Genomic DNA, 21,107 nt, shown 5'->3' on the forward strand with positions numbered 1-21,107 from the left:
CGACTAAATTCTTTATAGTTTTGATTGTTTTCTAATAGCCCACTTAAACTCCTATTAGCAATTCGATACAATATATCCGTTCAGCGTCACCTCATTAACAAAAGGCAGGTTTACAAATATCAATGTAGCCACATTTTCATTGTAAGATGCGTCCTTCCAACCCAGGCCTCATGATGCCGTTCTAGACTGATGCACGGATGACATGTTCATCCACTTCCGTTATGTAGGCAATGGATTCTCCAAGCTTAAAATTAATGATTTTTTTCCACACTCAAATAATTAATAACCATTTGACTTTATTCGACTGTAACACTTGAAAGATGTGTTTATTTGGATCCCCATTAGCTTTTGCAGAAGCAGCAGCTACTTTTTCTGGGGTCTGCAAAAAACAAAGAACATGACAGGTAACAAAACACTGATACACTGATAGACAAGGACAGTCACACACATTTGAAATGCAATGCCAAACAAGACATAATACAAACAATACAACAACAAAAAACGTGTGTGTCCATTCACAACCCCGCCGTTCCATGAGTTGTGGTTTAATCCGTTTTTTAAAGCTAATTTTGCTGTTTGCTTGAGTAATTGGAGATGGCTGGGAGTTTCATGCGATCATGGCTCTTTAAAACTGTGCGTTGCTGTGAATTCGTTTTGGAGTAGCGGACTGTGAAGAGACCTCTGGTGGCATATCTTGTGGCGTATTTATGGGTGTTTGAGCAGAATGTTATTTGATTTTGTAGTCAATCTGGAATATTCATCACGGTAATATTTCTCATAAAAACTACAAGAGAAGCAGTTCATCTCTCATCGACCCTCAACCAGGAAAGTCTGGCATTCTATCCATTATACTCCATTCCATCCATTGTACTCCATTCCATCCATTATACTCCATTCCATCCATTATACTCCATTCCATCCATTATACTCCATTCCATCCATTATACTCCATTCCATCTATTATACTCCATTCCATCTATTATACTCCATTCCATCCATTATACTCCATTCCATCTATTATACTCCATTCCATCTATTATACTCCATTCCATCTATTATACTCCATTCCATCTATTATACTCCATTCCATCCATTATACTCCATTCCATCTATTATACTCCATTCCATCCATTGTACTCCATTCCATCTATTATACTCCATTCCATCCATTATACTCCATTCCATCCATTATACTCCATTCCATCCATTATACTCCATTCCATCCATTATACTCCATTCCATCCATTATACTCCATTCCATCTATTATACTCCATTCCATCCATTGTACTCCATTCCATCCATTATACTCCATTCCATCCATTGTACTCCATTCCATCTATTATACTCCATTCCATCCATTGTACTCCATTCCATCCATTATACTCCATTCCATCCATTGTACTCCATTTCATCTATTATACTCCATTCCATCCATTGTACTCCATTCCATCCATTGTACTCCATTCCATCCATTATACTCCATTCCATCCATTATACTCCATTCCATCCATTATACTCCATTCCATCCATTATACTCCATTCCATCCATTATACTCCATTCCATCCATTATACTCCATTCCATCCATTATACTCCATTCCATCCATTATACTCCATTCCATCCATTATACTCCATTCCATCCATTATACTCCATCCATTATACTCCATCCATTATACTCCATTCCATCCATTATACTCCATTCCATCCATTATATTCCATCCATTATACTCCATTCCATCCATTATATTCCATCCATTATATTCCATCCATTATACTCCATTCCATCCATTATACTCCATTCCATCCATTATACTCCATTCCATCCATTATACTCCATTCCATCCATTATACTCCATTCCATCTATTATACTCCATTCCATCTATTATACTCCATTCCATCTATTATACTCCATTCCATCTATTATACTCCACTCCATCCATTATACTCCATTCCATCTATTATACTCCATTCCATCCATTGTACTCCATTCCATCTATTGTACTCCATTCCATCTATTATACTCCATTCCATCCATTATACTCCATTCCATCCATTATACTCCATTCCATCCATTATACTCCATTCCATCCATTATACTCCATTCCATCCATTATACTCCATTCCATCCATTATACTCCATTCCATCCATTATACTCCATTCCATCCATTATACTCCATTCCATCTATTATACTCCATTCCATCCATTGTACTCCATTCCATCCATTATACTCCATTCCATCCATTGTACTCCATTCCATCTATTATACTCCATTCCATCCATTGTACTCCATTCCATCCATTGTACTCCATTCCATCCATTATACTCCATTCCATCCATTATACTCCATTCCATCCATTATACTCCATTCCATCCATTATACTCCATTCCATCCATTATACTCCATTCCATCCATTATACTCCATTCCATCCATTATACTCCATTCCATCCATTATACTCCATTCCATCCATTATACTCCATTCCATCCATTATACTCCATTCCATCCATTGTACTCCATTCCATCCATTGTACTCCATTCCATCCATTATACTCCATTCCATCCATTATACTCCATTCCATCCATTATACTCCATTCCATCCATTATACTCCATTCCATCCATTATACTCCATCCATTATACTCCATCCATTATACTCCATTCCATCCATTATACTCCATTCCATCCATTATACTCCATTCCATCCATTATATTCCATCCATTATACTCCATTCCATCCATTATACTCCATTCCATCCATTATACTCCATTCCATCCATTATACTCCATTCCATCCATTATACTCCATTCCATCCATTATACTCCATTCCATCCATTATACTCCATTCCATCTATTATACTCCATTCCATCTATTATACTCCATTCCATCTATTATACTCCATTCCATCTATTATACTCCATTCCATCTATTATATTCCATTCCATCTATTATACTCCATTCCATCCATTATACTCCATTCCATCCATTATACTCCATTCCATCCATTATACTCCATTCCAGCCATTATACTCCATTCCAGCCATTATACTCCATTCCATCTATTATACTCCATTCCAGCCATTATACTCCATTCCATCTATTATACTCCATTCCATCTATTGTACTCCATTCCATCCATTATACTCCATTCCATCCATTATACTCCATTCCATCCATTATATTCCATTCCATCTATTATACTCCATTCCAGCCATTATACTCCATTCCATCTATTATACTCCATTCCATCTATTATACTCCATTCCAGCCATTATACTCCATTCCATCTATTATACTCCATTCCATCTATTATACCCCATTCCATCCATTGTACTCCATTCGATCTATTATACTCCATTCCATCCATTATACTCCATTCCATCCATTATACTCCATTCCATCCATTATATTCCATTCCATCCATTATACTCCATTCCAGCCATTATACTCCATTCCAGCCATTATACTCCATTCCATCTATTATACTCCATTCCATCTATTATACCCCATTCCATCCATTGTACTCCATTCCATCTATTATACTCCATTCCAGCCATTATACTCCATTCCATCTATTATACTCCATTCCATCTATTATACCCCATTCCATCCATTGTACTCCATTCCATCTATTATACTCCATTCCATCCATTATACTCCATTCCATCCATTATACTCCATTCCATCCATTATATTCCATTCCATCTATTATACTCCATTCCATCCATTATACTCCATTCCAGCCATTATACTCCATTCCATCTATTATACTCCATTCCAGCCATTATACTCCATTCCATCTATTATACTCCATTCCATCTATTGTACTCCATTCCATCCATTATACTCCATTCCATCTATTATACTCCATTCCATCTATTATACCCCATTCCATCCATTGTACTCCATTCCAGCCATTATTATGAGCTGTTTTCCCCTCAGCAGCCTCCACTGATGGTCAGTTAAGGGCAAGGCCTGCCGCTCTGTTTTGAGACAGCTGCTGCTTTTCTAGGTCATTCTTTGCCATACTTGACCATATTACGAGACAATAATCAAGATGGGACAAGATCAGAGCCTGAACAACTAGTACAGTTAATTTTTGTATCAAAAATGCAGACATTGTTTTTTTAAATATAAAACATACCCCTCCCCATCTTCACAACAACTTTATCAATATGATTTGGCCATGATAATTGACCATATTATACCTGGGAGTTTAGCTTCCTAAACTTTCTCAATGGTCACCCTTTCTGTACAACTCCAGTTGAGGTTTAGGTCTTAGAGAATGTTTTGAACCAAATACAATGCTTTTAGTTTTAGGTCTATTTATGACCAGTTTATTATTAATCACCCATTCTGATACTGACTGTAACTCCCTTATTTAGAATTTAAGTGATCTCTGGCTTTGGGTGCTGACATGTAGAGTGTGGAATAATTCGCATACATAGTCATTAAACACTCAGCAAAAAAATAAACTTCCCTTTTTTAGCACCCTGTATTTCAATGATAATTCGTAAAAATCCAAATAACTTCACAGACCTTCATTGTAAAGGGTTTAAACACTTCCCATACTTATTCAATGAACCATACACAATTAATGAACGTGTGGAACAGTCGTTAAGACACTAACAGCTTACAGACAGTCGGCAATTAAGGTCACAGTTAGGACACTAAAGAGGCCTTTCTACTGACTCTGAAAAACACCAGATGAACGATGCCCAGGGTCCTTGCTCATTTGAGTGAACGTGCCATAGTCATGCTGCAAGGAGGCCTGAGGACTGAAAGATGTGGCCAGGGCAATCATTTGCAATGTCCGTACTGTGAGACGCCTAAGACAGCGCTACAGTGAGACATGACGGACAGCTGATCATCCTCGTAGTGACAGACCACGTATAACAACACCTGCACAGGATCGGTACATCCGAACATTCCACGGGACAGTTACAGGATGGCAACAACAACTGCCCGAGTTACACCAGGAACGCACAATCCCTCCATCACTGCTCAGACTGTCCGCAATAGGCTGAGAGAGGCTGGACTGAGGGCTTGTAGGGCTGTTGTGAGGCAGGTCCTCACCAGACATCACCGGCAACAGCGTCACCTATTGGCACAAGCCCACCGTCGTTGGACCAGACAGGACTGGCAAAAAGTGTTCTTCACTGACTAGTCACAGTTTTGTCTCACCAGGGGTGATGGTCGGATTTGCATTTATCGTCGAAGGAATGAGCGTTACACTGAGGCCTTTACTCTGGAGCGGGATCTATTTGGAGGGGGAGGGTCTGTCATGGTCTGGGGCGGTGTGTCACAGCATCATTGGACTGAGCTTGTTGTCATTGCAGGCAATCTCAACGCTGTGCGTTACAGGGAAGCCTTCCTCCTCCCTCATGTGGTATCCTTCCTGCAGGCTCATCCTGACATGACCCTTCAGCATGACAATGCCACCAGCCATACCGCTCGTTCTGTGTGTGATTTCCTGCAAGACAGGAATGTCAGTGTTCTGCCATGGCCAGCGAAGAGCCCGGATCTCAGATCCATTGAGCACGTCTGGGACCTGTTGGATCGGGGGGTGAGGGCTAGGGCCATTCCCCCTTGAAATGTCTGGGAACTTGCAGGTGCCTTGGTGGAAGAGTGGGTTAACATCTCACAGCAAGAACCGGCAAATCTGGTGCAGTACATGTGGAAGAGATGCACTGCAGTACTTAATGCAGCTTGTGGCCACACCAGATACTGACTGTTACTTTTGATTTTGACCCTCCCTTTGTTCAGGGAGACATTATTCCATTTCTGTTAGTCACATGTCTGTGGAACTTGTTCAGTTTATGTCTCAGTTGTTCAATCTTGTTATGTTCATATTACCAACAACGACGAGACGGCCTACAGGGAGGAGGTGAGGGCCCTCGGAGTGTGGTGTCAGGAAAATAACCTCACACTCAACGTCAACAAAACTAAGGAGATGATTGTGGACTTCAGGAAACAGCAGAGGGAACACCCCCATCCACATCGATGGAACAGTAGTGGAGAGGGTAGCAAGTTTTAAGTTCCTCGGCATACACATCACAGACAAACTGAATTGGTCCACTCACACAGACAGCATCGTGAGGAAGGCGCAGCAGCGCCTCTTCAACCTCAGGAGGCTGAAGAAATTCGGCTTGTCACCAAAAGCACTCACAAACTTCTACAGATGCACAATCGAGAGCATCCTGGCGGGCTGTATCACCGCCTGGTATGGCAACTGCACCGCCCTCAACCGTAAGGCTCTCCAGAGGGTAGTGAGGTCTGCACAACGCATCACCGGGGGCAAACTACCTGCCCTCCAGGACACCTACACCACCCGATGCTACAGGAAGGCCATAAAGATCATCAAGGACATCAACCACCCGAGCCACTGCCTGTTCACCCCGCTGTCATCCAGAAGGCGAGGTCAGTACAGGTGCATCAAAGCTGGGACTGAGAGACTGAAAAACAGCTTCTATCTCAAGGCCATCAGACTGTTAAACAGCCACCACTAACATTGAGTGGCTACTGCCAACACACTGTCAATGCCACTGACTCTACTCCAGCCACTTTAATAATGGGAATTGATGGGAAATGATGTAAATATATCACTAGCCACTTTAAACAATGCTACCTTATATAATGTTACTTACCCTACATTATTCATCTCATATGCATACGTAGATACTGTACTCTATATCATCGACTGCATCCTTATGTAATACATGTATCACTAGCCACTTTAACTATGCCACTTGGTTTACATACTCATCTCATATGTATATACTGTACTCGATATCATCTACCGTATCTTGCCTATGCTGCTCTGTACCATCACTCATTCATATATCCTTATGTACATATTCTTTATCCCCTTACACTGTGTATAAGACAGTAGTTTTTTTTTTTTGGAATTGTTAGTTAGATTACTTGTTCGTTATTACTGCATTGTCGGAACTAGAAGCACAAGCATTTTGCTACACTCGCATTAACATCTGCTAACCATGTGTATGTGACAAATAACATTTTATTTAGATTTTTTTACAAATATTTCCACATGTTAAGTTTGCTGAAAATAAACACAGTTGGCAGTGAGAGGACATTTCTTTTTTTGAGTTTAGCTTTGTGTAAAACCAGTGGCAAATCAATTGTAAAAATAGAGCGTGACGGCCTGCGGGAGACCGCACAAACACATGTCTGATGATGGAGAAGCTTCCATTGAAGAACATTCTCTGGGTTCTATTGGATAAGTAACTCTCCAGCCATGTGACGGTAGGTGATGTAAAAGCCTTAGAAAGTTTGTTTTTTCAATCATTTATGATCAATAACATCAAAGGCTGCACTGAAATTGAATTATCCATTTATCTTAACCAATCATCAGTCATCTGAGTCAGTGCAGTACAAGTTGAGTGCCCTTTTCTATATGCATGCTGAAAGTCAGTAGTTCACTTGTTCTCTCAAAAATAGCATTGTATTTGCTCGAACACAATCTTCTCCATCAATTTACTCAGAACAGGTAGCAAACTGAATGGGTGGCTGTTAGTCAGCAAAGAGAGCTTTACTATTTTTAGGCAGTGGAATTACTTTAGCTTCCTTCCACGCCTGTGGACACACACTCCTTTCGATTTGTTCTTGTATGATCTCTTATAAATGACTTTAGGCCCAACCTTTGGCACTTCCCTTGTTATTGCCACAATGTTATGGTCACTACAGCCAATGCAAACTGATATTGTTTTGAAGCAAAGCTCTGCAACATTAGTGAAAATATGATTGATTCAAGTGGATGTCACAGATCCAACACTATTGGTAGAAAATAGACATCTCTGTTACCATCACACACTTTATCAAGCATTGCACACTTGTTATCCAAATACTTACTGTTAGCACTTAGCAGCACCGTTAGCGCTTAGCAGCACCGTTAGCGCTTAGCAGCACGGTTAGTACTTAGCAGCACCGTTAGCACTTAGCAGCACCATTAGCACTTAGCAGCAGCGTTAGCACTTAGCAGCACCATTAGCACTTAGCAGCAGTGTTAGCACTTAGCAGCACTGTTAGCATTTGGTGGCCTATAGCAGCACCCCAAAATAAGAGGCTTTAGATGAGGCAGGTTAATATGCAACCGCAACAATTCAACAGACATGAGATCCTCTCTAAGCTTTACAGGGATATGTCTCTGAACATATACAGAAACACCTCCCCCATAGGTATTCTTGTTTTTTCTATAAACGTTATCACTGTATTGCTACTGCTGTATCATCAAAGGAATGTTCTAAGTGAGCTTCGGAGATGGCCAGTATATCAATGTTATCTGATGTTAGCGAGTTATTGGTTTCATGAACCTTATTTCTAAGGCTACATATATTAATATGGACTATTTTCATCCCTTTCCTGGGTAGATTATCAGAGACTGTGTGTATGTTGGGCTGAAGCTAATGAAAGATGAAGGAATGTGTCTGTATTGGATCAACCGATTCCGAAACCAATTGTGTGTGTAGTTATTACACTTGCTTGCTGTGTTAATGTAGGCCAGACATTCTCACCCCCTGTCTCCAGTCCTAATGGTTTATTCTCTCTCGGTTCTTGAACAATTCCTTGATCAATTGAGCACTGATTGGTGATTGCATGGCCAGTTATCAAGAACCACCACCTTGAATCCCAACCATAGAACTAGTGGTCTACACACTACACTACACTACCACAGAGTTGATTGACACCTGAGTCAAGGTGCCTAAAAACAGCCTAGTAAGCAACAATATTCCATGGCCCTCTCTATTCTCTCAACCTGCCATTAGGCGTGGTCGTTATTCTGAGATTTGTGACATCATGAGGGAGTTAGTATGGTTTGAACACACAGTCCAAACCATAATCTCTCCCTGAATATGAGTTCCAGAGTCTGTGTTCCACCATGTCACTCATAAACAGACCCTGTATTTTCCGTGTGTGTGGCGAGGATGGTAGCCCAGGGGGGAACCCATTGAGTGGTGTGACCCGGACATGACACACTTCATTTTCTCTCTCCATTCTATCTCTCTCTCTCTCCTTTCTATCTCTCTCTCTCTCTCCTTTCTATCTCTCTCTCTCCTTTCTATCTCTCTCTCTCCTTTCTATCTCTCTCTCTCCTTTCTATCTCTCTCTCTCTCCTTTCTATCTCTCTCTCTCTCCTTTCTATCTCTCTCTCTCTCTCCTTTCTATCTCTCTCTCTCCTTTCTATCTCTCTCTCTCTCCTTTCTATCTCTCTCTCTCCCCTTTCTATCTCTCTCTCTCTCCTTTCTATCTCTCTCTCTCTCCCCTTTCTATCTCTCTCTCTCCCCTTTCTATCTCTCTCTCTCTCCCCTTTCTATCTCTCTCTCTCCCCTTTATATATCTCTCTCTCCTTTCTATCTCTCTCTCTCTCCCTTTCTATCTCTCTCTCTCATTTCTATCTCTCTCTCATTTCTATCTCTCTCTCTCTCTCCCTTCTCTCTCTCCCTTCTCTCTCTCTGTCTCTCCTTCTCTCTCTCTCTCCTTTCTCTCTCTCTCCTTCTCTATCTCTCTATCCTTCTCTCTCTCTTCTCTCTCTCTCTCCTTCTCTCCCTTCTCTCTCTCTTTCTCCTTTCTATCTCTCTCTCTCCTTTCTATCTCTCTTTCTCTTTTCTATCTCTCCCTCTCTCCCCTTTCTATCTCTCTCTCTCATTTCTATCTCTCTCTCACTCTCTCTCTTCTCTCTCTCTCTGTCTCTCCTTCTCTCTCTATCTCTCTCTCTCTCCCTTCTCTATCTCTCTATCCCTTCTCTCTCCTTCTCTCTCTCTCTCTTCTCTCTCTCCTTCTCTCTCTCTCTCCTTTTATCTATCTCTCTCCCTTCTCTCTCTCCCTTCTCTCCCTTCTCTCTCTTTCTCCTTTCTATCTCTCTCTCTCCTTTCTATCTCTCTCTTTCTCCTTTCTATCTCTCTCTCTCTTTCTATCTCTCTCTTTCTCCTTTCTATCGCTCTCTCTCCTTTCTATCTCTCTCTCCCTTCTCTCCCTATCTCTCTCTCTCTCTCTCCCCTTTCTATCTCTCTCTCTCTCCCCTTTCTATCTCTCTCTCTCCCTTTATATCTCTCTCTCTCCTTTCTATCTCTCTCTCTCTCCCTTTCTATCGCTCTCTCTCATTTCTATCTCTCTCTCATTTCTATCTCTCTCTCACTCTCTCCCTTCTCTCTCTCCCTTCTCTCTCTCTGTCTCTCCTTCTCTCTCTCTCTCTCCTTTCTCTCTCTCTCTCTCCCTTCTCTATCTCTCTATCCTTCTCTCTCTCTTCTCTCTCTCTCTCCTTCTCCCTTCTCTCTCTCTTTCTCCTTTCTATCTCTCTCTCTCCTTTCTATCTCTCTTTCTCTTTTCTATCTCTCCTCTCTCCCTTTCTATCTCTCTCTCTCATTTCTATCTCTCTCTCACTCTCTCTCTTCTCTCTCTCTCTGTCTCTCCTTCTCTCTCTATCTCTCTCTCTCTCCTTCTCTATCTCTCTATCCCTTCTCTCTCCCTTCTCTCTCTCTCTTCTCTCTCTCTCCTTCTCTCTCTCTCTCTCTCCTTTTATCTATCTCTCTCTCCCTTCTCTCCCTTCTCTCCCTTCTCTCTCTTTCTCCTTTCTATCTCTCTCTCTCCTTTCTATCTCTCTCTTTCTCCTTTCTATCTCTCTCTCTCCTTTCTATCTCTCTCTCCCTTCTCTCCCTATCTCTCTCCCTTCTCTCTCTCTCCCTTCTCTCTCTATCTCTCTCTCCCTTCTCTCTATCTCTCTCCCTTCTCTCTCTATCTCTCTCTCCCTTTTCTATCTCTCTCTCCTTTATATCTCTCTCTCCCTTCTCTCCCTATCTCTCTCTCCTTCTCTATCTCTTTCTCCTTTCTATCTCTCTCTCTCCTTCTCTCTATCTCTCTCCCTTCTCTCTCTATCTCTCTCTCCCTTTTCTATCTCTCTCTCCTTTCTCTCTCTCCCTTCTCTCCCTATCTCTCTCCCTTCTCTATCTCTCTCTCCTTTCTATCTCTCTCTCTCTTCTCTCTCTCTCTCTCTCTCTCTCTCTCCCACCACTCTCTCGCTCTCTCTCCTTTCTATCTCTCTCCCCACCACTCTCTCGCGCTCTCTCTTTCTATCTCTCTCTCCCACCACTCTCTCGCTCTCCTTTCTATCTCTCTCCCACCACTCTCTCGCTCTCTCTCCTTTCTCTCGCTCTCTCTCCTTTCTATCTCTCTCTCTTTCTATCTCTCTCTCCCACCACTCTCTCGCTCTCTCCTTTCTATCTCTCTCTCTCCTTTCTATCTCTCTCCTTTCTATCTCTCTCTCTCCTTTCTATCTCTCTCTCTTTCTATCTCTCTTTCTCCTTTCTATCTCTCCCTTCTCTCCCTATCTCTCTCTCCTTTCTTCTCTCCCTATCTCTCTCTCCTTTCTATCTCTCTCTCCTTTCTCTCTCCTTTCTCTCTCATTTATCTCTCTCTCTCTCTCTCTCTCTCCCTTCTCTCTCTCCTTTATCTCTCTCTCCTTTCTATCTGAATACTTATGTAAATGGAATATTTCAGTTTTTAATTTTTAATAAATAAGCAACATTTTTAAAAACCTGTTTTTGCTTTGTCATTATGGGGTATGGTGTGTAGATTGATGAGGAAAGATAAATAATTTAATCCATTTTAGATTAAGGCTGTAACGTAACAAATCGTGGAAAAAGTGATTGGGTGGAAATCATTTCTGAAGTCACTGTACATGCATTTCACAAAGGAATACAAATAAATGAATTCCTTCATATCTCTCTCTCTACTCACTGCTCTCCTTAGAGACTAGCTTCTCCTGTACAGGGCTGGAGGGGATAAAGGATGGCTTGGATAGAGATATATCTATAACTCACTCTTCCTCCTAAACAAACTCACTCACTCACTCACTCACTCTTCCGCTGTACTGTGTTCTATTCTCTGTACTGTGTTCTATTCTCTGTACTGTGTTCTATTCTCTGTACTGTGTTCTATTCTCTGTACTGTGTTCTATTCTCTGTACTGTGTTCTATTCTCTGTACTGTGTTCTATTCTCTGTACTGTGTTCTATTCTCTGTACTGTGTTCTATTCTCTGTACTGTGTTCTATTCTCTGTACTGTGTTCTATTCTCTGTACTGTGCTCTATTCTCTGTACTGTGTTCTATTCTCTGTACTGTGCTCTATTCTCTGTACTGTGCTCTACTGTGTTCTACTTGCTGTACTGTGCCCTACTGTCTGTACTGTGTCCTACTGTGTTCTACTTGCTGTACTGTGCTGTACTGTGTTATACTCTCTGTACTGTGCTCTACTCTCTGTACTGTGCTCTACTCACTCTGCTGTGCTCTACTGTGTTTTACTTGCTGTACTGTGCTCTACTCACTGTACTGTGCTCTACTGTGTTCGACTCACTGTACTGTGCTCTATTCTCTGTACTGTGCTCTACTGTGCCTTACTCGCTCTTCTGTGTTCTACTCGCTGTACTGTGTTCTACTCTCTGTACTGTGCTCTACTGTGCTCTACTCTCTGTACTGTGCTCTACTGTGCTCTACTCTCTGTACTGTGCTCTACTCGCTGTACTGTGCTCTACTGTGTTCGACTCGCTGTACTGTGCTCTACTGTGCCTTACTCGCTCTACTGTGTTCTACTCTCTGTACTGTGCTCTACTGTGCTCTACTCTGTACTGTGCTCTACTCGCTGTACTGTGCTCTATTTTCTGTACTATGCTCTACTCACTGTGATGTGCTCTACTGTGTTCTACTCACTATACTGTGCTGTACTGTGCTGTACTGTGCTCTACTCTGTACTGTGCTCTACTGTATTCTACTCGCTGTACTGTGCTCTACTCACTGTTCTGTGCTCTACTGTGTTCTACTCACTGTACTGTGCCCTACTCTCTGTACTGTGCTCTACTGTGTTCTACTCACTGTACTGTGCCCTACTGTGCTGTACTCATGGTACTCTACTCACTGTACTGTGTTCTACTGTGTTGTACTCAATGTACTGTGCTCTACTGTGCCCTACTCGCTGTACTGTGCTCTATTCTCTGTACTGTGCTCTACTGTGTTCTCCTCACTGTACTGTGCTCTACTGTGCTCTACTGTGTTCTACTTGCTGTACTGTGTTCTACTCACTGTACTGTGCTCTACTGTGCTCTACTGTGTTCTACTTGCTGTACTGTGTTCTACTCACTGTTCTGTGCTCTACTGTGTTCTACTCACTGTACTGTGCCCTACTCTCTGTACTGTGCTCTACTGTGTTCTACTCACTGTACTGTGCTCTACTGTGTTGTACTCGATGTACTGTGCTCTACTGTGCTCTACTCTCTGTACTGTGCTCTATTCTCTGTACCGTGCTCTACTGTGCCTTACTCGCTCTACACCCTCCCCCTCTTCACCCTCTCCCCTCTACCCCCTCTACCCCCTCTCCCCTCTACCCCCTCTCCCCACTTCACATTCTCCCCTCTACTCTCTGTACTGTGCTCTATTCTCTGCACTGTGCTCTACTGTGCCTTACTTGCTCTACTGTGTTCTACTCTCTGTACTGTGCTCTACTGTGCTCTACTGTGTTCTACTTGCTGTACTGTGTTCTACTCTCTGTACTGTGCTCTACTTGCTGTACTGTGCTCTACTGTGTTCTACTTGCTGTACTGTGCTCTACTGTGTTCTACTTGCTGTACTGTGCTCTACTCCCTGTACTGTGCTCTACTCGCTGTACTATGCTCACCCTCTCTCCTCTTCACCCTCTCTCCTCTTCACCCTCTCCCCTCTTCACCCTCTCCCCTCTTCACCCTCTTCACCCTCTCCCTCTCTCACCCTCTTCACCCTCTCCTCTTCACCCTCTCTCCTCTTCACCCTCTTCACCCTCTCCCCCTCTTCACCCTCTCTCCTCTTCACCCTCTCCCCTCTTCACCCTCTCCCCTCTTCACCCTCTCCCCTTCTTCCCATCTTCACCCTCTTCCCTCTTCACCCTCTCTCCTCTTCAACCTCTTCCCTCGTCCCTCTTCCCTGTTCACGCTCTCCCCTCTTCACCCTCTTCCCACTTCACCATCACCCCTCTTCACCCACTTCACCATCTCCCATCTACCCCTTCTCCTCACCCTCTCCCCTCTTCACCCTCTCCTTCTTCACCCTCTTCCCCTTTCACCCTCTCCCTCTACCCCCTCTTCACCCTCTCCCCTCTACTCCCCTCTCCCTTCTTCACCCTCCCTCTACCCCCTCTTCACCCTCTCCTCTTCACCCTCTCCTCTACCCCCTCTTCACCCTCTACCCTCTCCCCACTTCACCCTCTCCCCTCTACCCCCTCTTCACCCTCTCCCCTCTTCACCCTCTCCCTTCTTCACCCTCTCCCCACTTCACGCTCCCCTCTACCCCACTTCACCCTCTCCTCTTCACCCTCTTCACCATCTCTCCTCTTCACCCTCTCCCCTCTGCCCCTCTTCACCCACACCCCTCTTCACCCTCTTCACCATCTCTCCACTTCACCCTGTCCCCTCTACCCCCCACTTCACCCTCTCGCCTCTTCACCATCTCTCCTCTTCACCCTCTCCTTTCTACCCCCTCTTCACCCTCTCCCCTCTTCACCCTCTCCCCTCTTCACCCTCTCTCCTCTTCAACCTCTTCCCTTGTCCCCTCTTCCCTCTTCACGCTCTCCCCTCTTCACCCACTTCCCACTTCACTATCTCTCCTCTTCCCCCTCTTCCCTCTTCACCCTCTTCACCCTCTCCCCTCTTCACCATCTCTCCTCTTCACCATCTCTCCTCTTCACCATCTCCCTCTTCACCCTCTCCCTCTTCATCCTCTCCCCTCTTCACCATCTCTCCTCTTCACCCTCTTCCCACTTCACCCTCTCCCATCTACCCCTCTCTTTCACCCTCTCCCCTCTTCACCCTCTCCCTTCTTCACCCTCTTCCCACTTCACCCTCTCCCCTCTACCCCCTCTTCACCCTCTCCCTCTACCCCTCTTCACCCTCTCCCTCTTCCCCCCTCTCCTTCTTCACCCTCTCCCTCTACCCCCTCTTCACCCTCTCCCCTCTACCCCCTCTTCACCCTCTCCCTCTACCCCCTCTTCACCCTCTCCCCTCTTCCCCATCTACCCCTCTCCCCCTCTTCCCCTCTTCACCCTCTCCCCTCTGCCCCCTCTACCCCTCTTCACCCTCTCCCCTCTACCCCCTCTTCACCCTCTCCCCTCTACCCCCTCTACCCCCTCTCCCTCTACCCCCTCTCCCCACTTCACCCTCTCCCCCTCTACCCCCTCTTCACCCTCTCCCCTCTTCACCCTCTCCCTTCTTCACCCTCTCCCCACTTCACCCTCTCCCCTCTTCACCCCCACTTCACCCTCTCCCCTCTTCACCATCTCTCCTCTTCACCCTCTCCCCTCTACCCCCTCTTCACCCTCTCCCCTCTTCACCCTCTTCACCTTCTCTCCACTTCACCCTGTCCCCTCTACCCCCACTTCACCCTCTCGCCTCTTCACCCTCTTCACCATCTCTCCTCTTCACCATCTCTCCTCTTCACCCTCTCCCCTCTACCACCTCTTCACCCTCTCCCCTCTTCACCCTCTCCCCTCTTCCCTCTCTCTCCTCTTCAACCTCTTCCCTCGTCCCCTCTTCCCTCTTCACGCTCTCCCCTCTTCACCCTCTTCCCACTTCACTATCTCTCCTCTTCCCCCTCTTCACCCTCTCTCCTCTTCACCCTCTCTCCTTTTCACCCTCTCCCCTCTTCACCATCTCTCCTCTTCACCCTCTCTCCTCTTCACCATCTCTCCTCTTCACCATCTCCCATCTTCACCCTCTCCCATCTTCATCCTCTCCCATCTTCATCCTCTCCCCTCTTCACCCTCTCTCCTCTTCACCCTCTCACCTCTTCACCATCTCTCCTCTTCACCCTCTCCCCACTTCACCTTCTCCCCTCCTCACCCTCTCCCCCTCTTCACCCTCTCACCTCTTCACCATCTCTCCTCTTCACCCTCTTCACCATCTCTCCCATCTTCACCATCTCCCCCTCTTCACCCTCTCACCTCTTCACCATCTCTCCTCTTCACCCTCTCCCCTCTTCACCCTCTCCCCTCTTCACCATCTCCCCTCTTCACCATCTCTCCTCTTCACCCTTTCCCCTCTTCACCCTCTCCCCTCTTCACCCTCTTCACCTCTTCCCCATCTTCACCCTCTCTCCTCTTCACCATCTCCCCTCCTCACCCTCCTCACCCTCCCCCTCTTCACCCTCTCACCTCTTCACCATCTCTCCTCTTCACCATCTCCCCTCTTCACCCTCTTCACCATCTCTCCACTTCACCCTCTCCCTCTACTCCCCTCTTCACCCTCTCCCCTCTTCACCCTCTTCACCATCTCCCTTCTCTTCACCCTCTCCCCTCTACCCCCTCTTCACCCTCTCCCTCTTCACCATCTCCCTCTTCACCTTCTCCCCTCTTCACCCTCTCTCCTCTTCAACCTCTTCCCCTTGTCCACTCTTCCCTCTTCACGCTCTCCCTCTTCACCCTCTTCCCCTCTTCACCTCTTCCTCTTCACTATCTCTCCTCTTTAACCTCTTCCCTCTTCCCCCTCTTCACCCTCTTCCCTCTTCACCCTCTATCCTCTTCAACATCTTCCTCTTCAACCTCTTCACCCTCTCCCCTCTTCACCCTCTCTCCTCTTCACCCTCTTCACCCTCTCCCCTCTTCACCATCTCTCCTCTTCAACCTCTTCCCTCATCCCCTCTTCCCTCTTCACTCTCTCCCCTCTTCACGCTCTCCCCTCTTCACCATCTCTCCTCTTCACCCTCTCCCCTCTTCACCCTCTTCACCATCTCTCCACTTCACCCTCTCCCCTCTACCCCCTCTTCCTCTCTCCCCACTTCACCCTCTCCCCTCTTCACCCTCTTCACCATCTCTCCTCTTCACCCTCTCTCCTCTTCACCATCTCTCCTCTTAACCATCTCCCATCTTCACCCTCTCCCATCTTCATCCTCTCCCTTCTTCACCATCTCTCCTCTTCACCCTCTTCACCCTCTCCCCACTTCACCTTCTCCCCTCCTCACCCTCTCCCCCTCTTCACCCTCTCACCTCTTCACCATCTCTCCTCTTCACCCTCTTCACCCTCTCCCATCTTCACCATCTCCCCCTCTTCACCCTCTCACCTCTTCACCATCTCCCCTCTTCACCCTCTCCCTCTTCACCATCTCCCCTCTTCACCATCTCTCCTCTTCACCCTTTCCCTCTTCACCCTCTCCCCTCTTCACCCTCTTCACCCTCTCCCCTCTTCACCCTTCACCCACTCCCATCTTCACCATCTCCCCTCCTCACCCTCTCCCCCTCTTCACCCTCTCACCTCTTCACCATCTGTACTCTTCACCCTCTCCCCTTTTCACCCTCTCCTCTTCACCATCTCTCCTCTTCACCCTTTCCCCTCTTCACCCTCTCCCCTCTTCACCATCTCCCCTCTTCACCATCTCTCCTCTTCACCATCTCCCCTCTTCACCATCTCTCCTCTTCAACCTCTTCCCTCATCCCCTCTTCCCTCTTCACACTCTCCCCTCTTCACGCTCTCCCCTCTTCACCATCTCTCCTCTTCACCCTCTCCCCTCTTCACCCTCTTCACCATCTCTCCACTTCACCCTCCCCTCTACCCCCTCTTCACCCTCTCCCCACTTCACCCTCTCCCCTCTTCACCCTCTTCACCCTCTCTCCTCTTCACCCTCTCTCCTCTTCACCATCTCTCCTCTTAACCATCTCCCATCTTCACCCTCTCCCATCTTCATCCTCTCCCATCTTCATCCTCTCCCCTCTTCACCCTCTCTCCTCTTCACCCACTCCCTTCTTCACCATCTCTCCTCTTCACCCTCTTCACCCTCTCCCCTCTTCACCCTCTCTCCTCTTCACCATCTCCCCTCCTCCCCCTCTCCCCCTCTTCACCCTCTCACCTCTTCACCATCTCTCCTCTTCACCCTCTCCCCTCTTCACCCTCTTCACCATCTCTCCACTTCACCCTCTCCCTCTACCCCCTCTTCACCCTCTCCCCTCTACCCCCTCTTCACCCTCTCCCCTCTTCACCCTCTCCTCTTCACCCTCTCCCTCTTCACCCTCTCTCCTCTTCAACCTCTTCCCTCGTCCACTCTTCCCTCTTCACGCTCTCCCCTCTTCACCCTCTTCACCCTCTTCCCACTTCACTATCTCTCCTCTTCACCATCTCCCCTCTTCACCCTCTTCCCCTCTTCATCCTCTCACCTCTTCTTCACCATCTGTACTCTTCACCCTCTCCCCTCTTCACCCTCTCCCCTCTTCACCATCTCTCCTCTTCACCCTTTCCCCTCTTCACCATCTCTCCTCTTCACCCTCTTCACCCTTTCCCCTCTTCACCCTCTCCCTCTTCACCCTCTTCACCCTCTCCCCTCTTCCCCCTCTCCCCTCCTCACCCTCTCCCCCTTCACCATCTCTCCTCTTCACCCTCTCCCTCCCTCACCCTCTCCCCCCACTTCACCCTCTCTCCTCTTCACCATCTGTACTCTTCACCCTCTCCCTCTTCCCCCTCTCCTCTCCCCTCCTCACCCTCTCCCCCTTCACCATCTCTCCTCTTCACCCTCTCCCCTCCTCACCCTCTCCCCCACTTCACCCTCTCACCTCTTCACCATCTGTACTCTTCACCCTCTCCCCTCTTCACCATCTCCCCTCTTCACCCTCTCCCCTCTTCACCATCTCCCCTCTTCACCATCTCTCCTCTTCACCCTTTCCCCTCTTCACCCTCTCCCCTCTTCACCATCTCCCTCTTCACCATCTCTCCTCTTCACCATCTCCCCTCTTCACCATCTCTCCTCTTCAACCTCTTCCCTCATCCCCTCTTCCCTCTTCACGCTCTCCCTCTTCACGCTCTCCCTCTTCACCATCTCTCCTCTTCACCCTCTCCCCTCTTCACCCTCTTCACCATCTCTCCACTTCACCCTCTCCCCTCTTCACCCTCTCCCCTCTTCACCCTCTTCACCATCTCTCCTCTTCCCCCTCCCTCTTCCCTCTTCACCATCTCTCCTCTTCCCTCTTCCCTCTTCACCATCTCTCCTCTTCCCCCCTCTTCCTCTTCCCTCTTCCCATCTTCCTCTTCCCCTTCCTCTTCACCATCTCTCCTCTTCCCTCTTCCCTCTTCACCATCTCTCCTCTTCCCCCTCCCTCTTCCCTCTTCCCTCTTCACCATCTCTCCTCTTCCCCTTCCCTCTTCCCATCTTCCCTTCCTCTTCACCATCTCTCCTCTTCCCCTCCTCTTCCCTCTTCCTCTTCCCATCTCTCCTCTTCCCTTCCCTCTTCACCATCTCTCCTCTTCCCCTCCCCTCTTCCCTCTTCCTCTTCACCATCTCTCCTCTTCTTCCCCCATCTTCCCTCTTCCCTCTCTCCTCTTCCCCCTCCCCTTCCCCTCTCCTCTCCCTCTTCCCCTCTCTTCTCTTCCCTCTTCACCATCTCTCCTCTTCCCCCTCCCTCTTCCCTCTTCACCATCTCTCCTCTTCCCCTCCCTCTTCCCTCTTCCCTCTCACCATCTTCCCCTCCCTCTTCCCTCTTCACCATCTCTCCTCTTCCCCCCCTCTTCCCCTCTTCCCTCTTCCCTCTTCCTCTTCCATCTCTTCCTCTTCCCCTCTCCCCCTCTTCCCTCTTCACCATCTCTCCTCTTCCCCCTCCTCCCTCTTCCCTCTTCACCCTCTCTCCTCTTCCCCTCCCTCTTCCTTTCCCATCTTCACCATCTCTCCTCTTCCCCTTCCCTCTTCCCCTCTCCTCTTCCCCCTCTTCCCTCTTCACCATCTCTCCTCTTCCCCCTCCCTCTTTCCCTCTTCACCATCTCTCCTCTTCCCCCTCCCTTCCCTCTTCCCTCTTCATCTCTCCTCTTCCCCTCCTCTTCCCTCTTCCCTCTTCACCATCTCTCCTCTTCCCCCTCTTCCTCTTCCCTCTTCACCATCTCTCCTCTTCCTCTTCCCCCTCCCTCTTCCCTCTTCACCATCTCTCCTCTTCCCCCTCCCTCTTCCTCTTCTCTTCCTCTTCACCCTCCCTCTTCCCCCTCTCCCTTCCCTCTTCCCTCTTCACCATCTCTCCTCTTCCCCTCCCTCTTCCCTCTTCCCTCTTCCCCATCTCTCCCTCTTCCCTTCCCTCCTCTTCCCCCTCCCTTCCTCTTCTTCCTCTTCCCTCTTTCACCATCTCTCCTCTTCCTCTTCCCTCTTCACCATCTCTCCTCTTCCCCCTCTTCCTCTTCCTCTTCACCATCTCTCCTCTTCCCCCTCCCTCTTCCCTCTTCCCTCTTCCCTCTTCACCATCTCTCCTCTTCCCCCTCCCTTTCCCTCTTCACCATCTCCCCTCTTCACCATCTCTCCTCTTCACCATCTCTTCTCTTCCCCCTCCCTCTTCCCTCTTCACCATCTCTCCTCTTCCTCCTCCCTCTTCCCCCTCCCTCTTCCCTCTTCACCATCTCTCCTCTTCCCCCTCCCTCTTCCCTCTTCACCATCTCTCCTCTTCCTCCTCCCTCTTCCCTCTTCCTTCTTCACCATCTCTCCTCTTCCTCCTCCCTCTTCCCTCTTCCCTCTTCACCATCTCTCCTCTTCCCCCTCTCTCTTCCCTTCTTCCTCTCCTCCATCTCCCCCACTGTTCATTCTGGCTGTCGGAGATTAAACATCTTATCAGGCATGTCAGCCCCTGTGTGTCAGAGCAGATGTAAAAACACACTCCTGAGAGGCACATGATATGTAGGCAAGTACCTAGGCCCCCGGGCCAGACACAGTTTGTCATCCCAAATGGCACCACATTTCCTATATAGTGCAGGGGATAGGGTGGCATTTGGGACGTAGGCACACTGTTCCTGCTCAGACCCAGACCAGACTGACTGTAAGGGTCTGTTCCTGCTCAGACCCAGACCAGACTGGCTGTAAGGGTCTGTTGCTGCTCAGACCCAGACCAGGTTCCTGCTCAGACCCAGACCAGACTGGCTGTAAGGGTCTGTTCCTGCTCAGACCCAGACCAGACTGGCTGTAAGGGTCTGTTCCTGCTCAGACCCAGACCAGACTGACTGTAAGGGTCTGTTCCTGCTCAGACCCAGACCAGACTGGCTGTAAGGGTCTGTTCCTGTTCAGACCCAGACCAGACTGGCTGTAAGGGTCTGTTCCTGCTCAGACCCCGACCAGACT

The 21,107-nt window shown here is 47.4% G+C and overlaps 1 protein-coding gene across 1 annotated transcript in view; it reads left to right on the plus strand.

Moving 5' to 3' along the window:
• Window positions 1-21,107, plus strand: part of cyfip2 (cytoplasmic FMR1 interacting protein 2) — a 65,354-nt gene that overhangs the window by 691 nt on the left and 43,556 nt on the right. The window lies entirely within an intron of this gene.

Source organism: Oncorhynchus tshawytscha, linkage group LG08 (assembly GCF_018296145.1).
Source record: "Oncorhynchus tshawytscha isolate Ot180627B linkage group LG08, Otsh_v2.0, whole genome shotgun sequence".
Classification (NCBI taxonomy): Eukaryota; Metazoa; Chordata; class Actinopteri; order Salmoniformes; family Salmonidae; genus Oncorhynchus; species Oncorhynchus tshawytscha.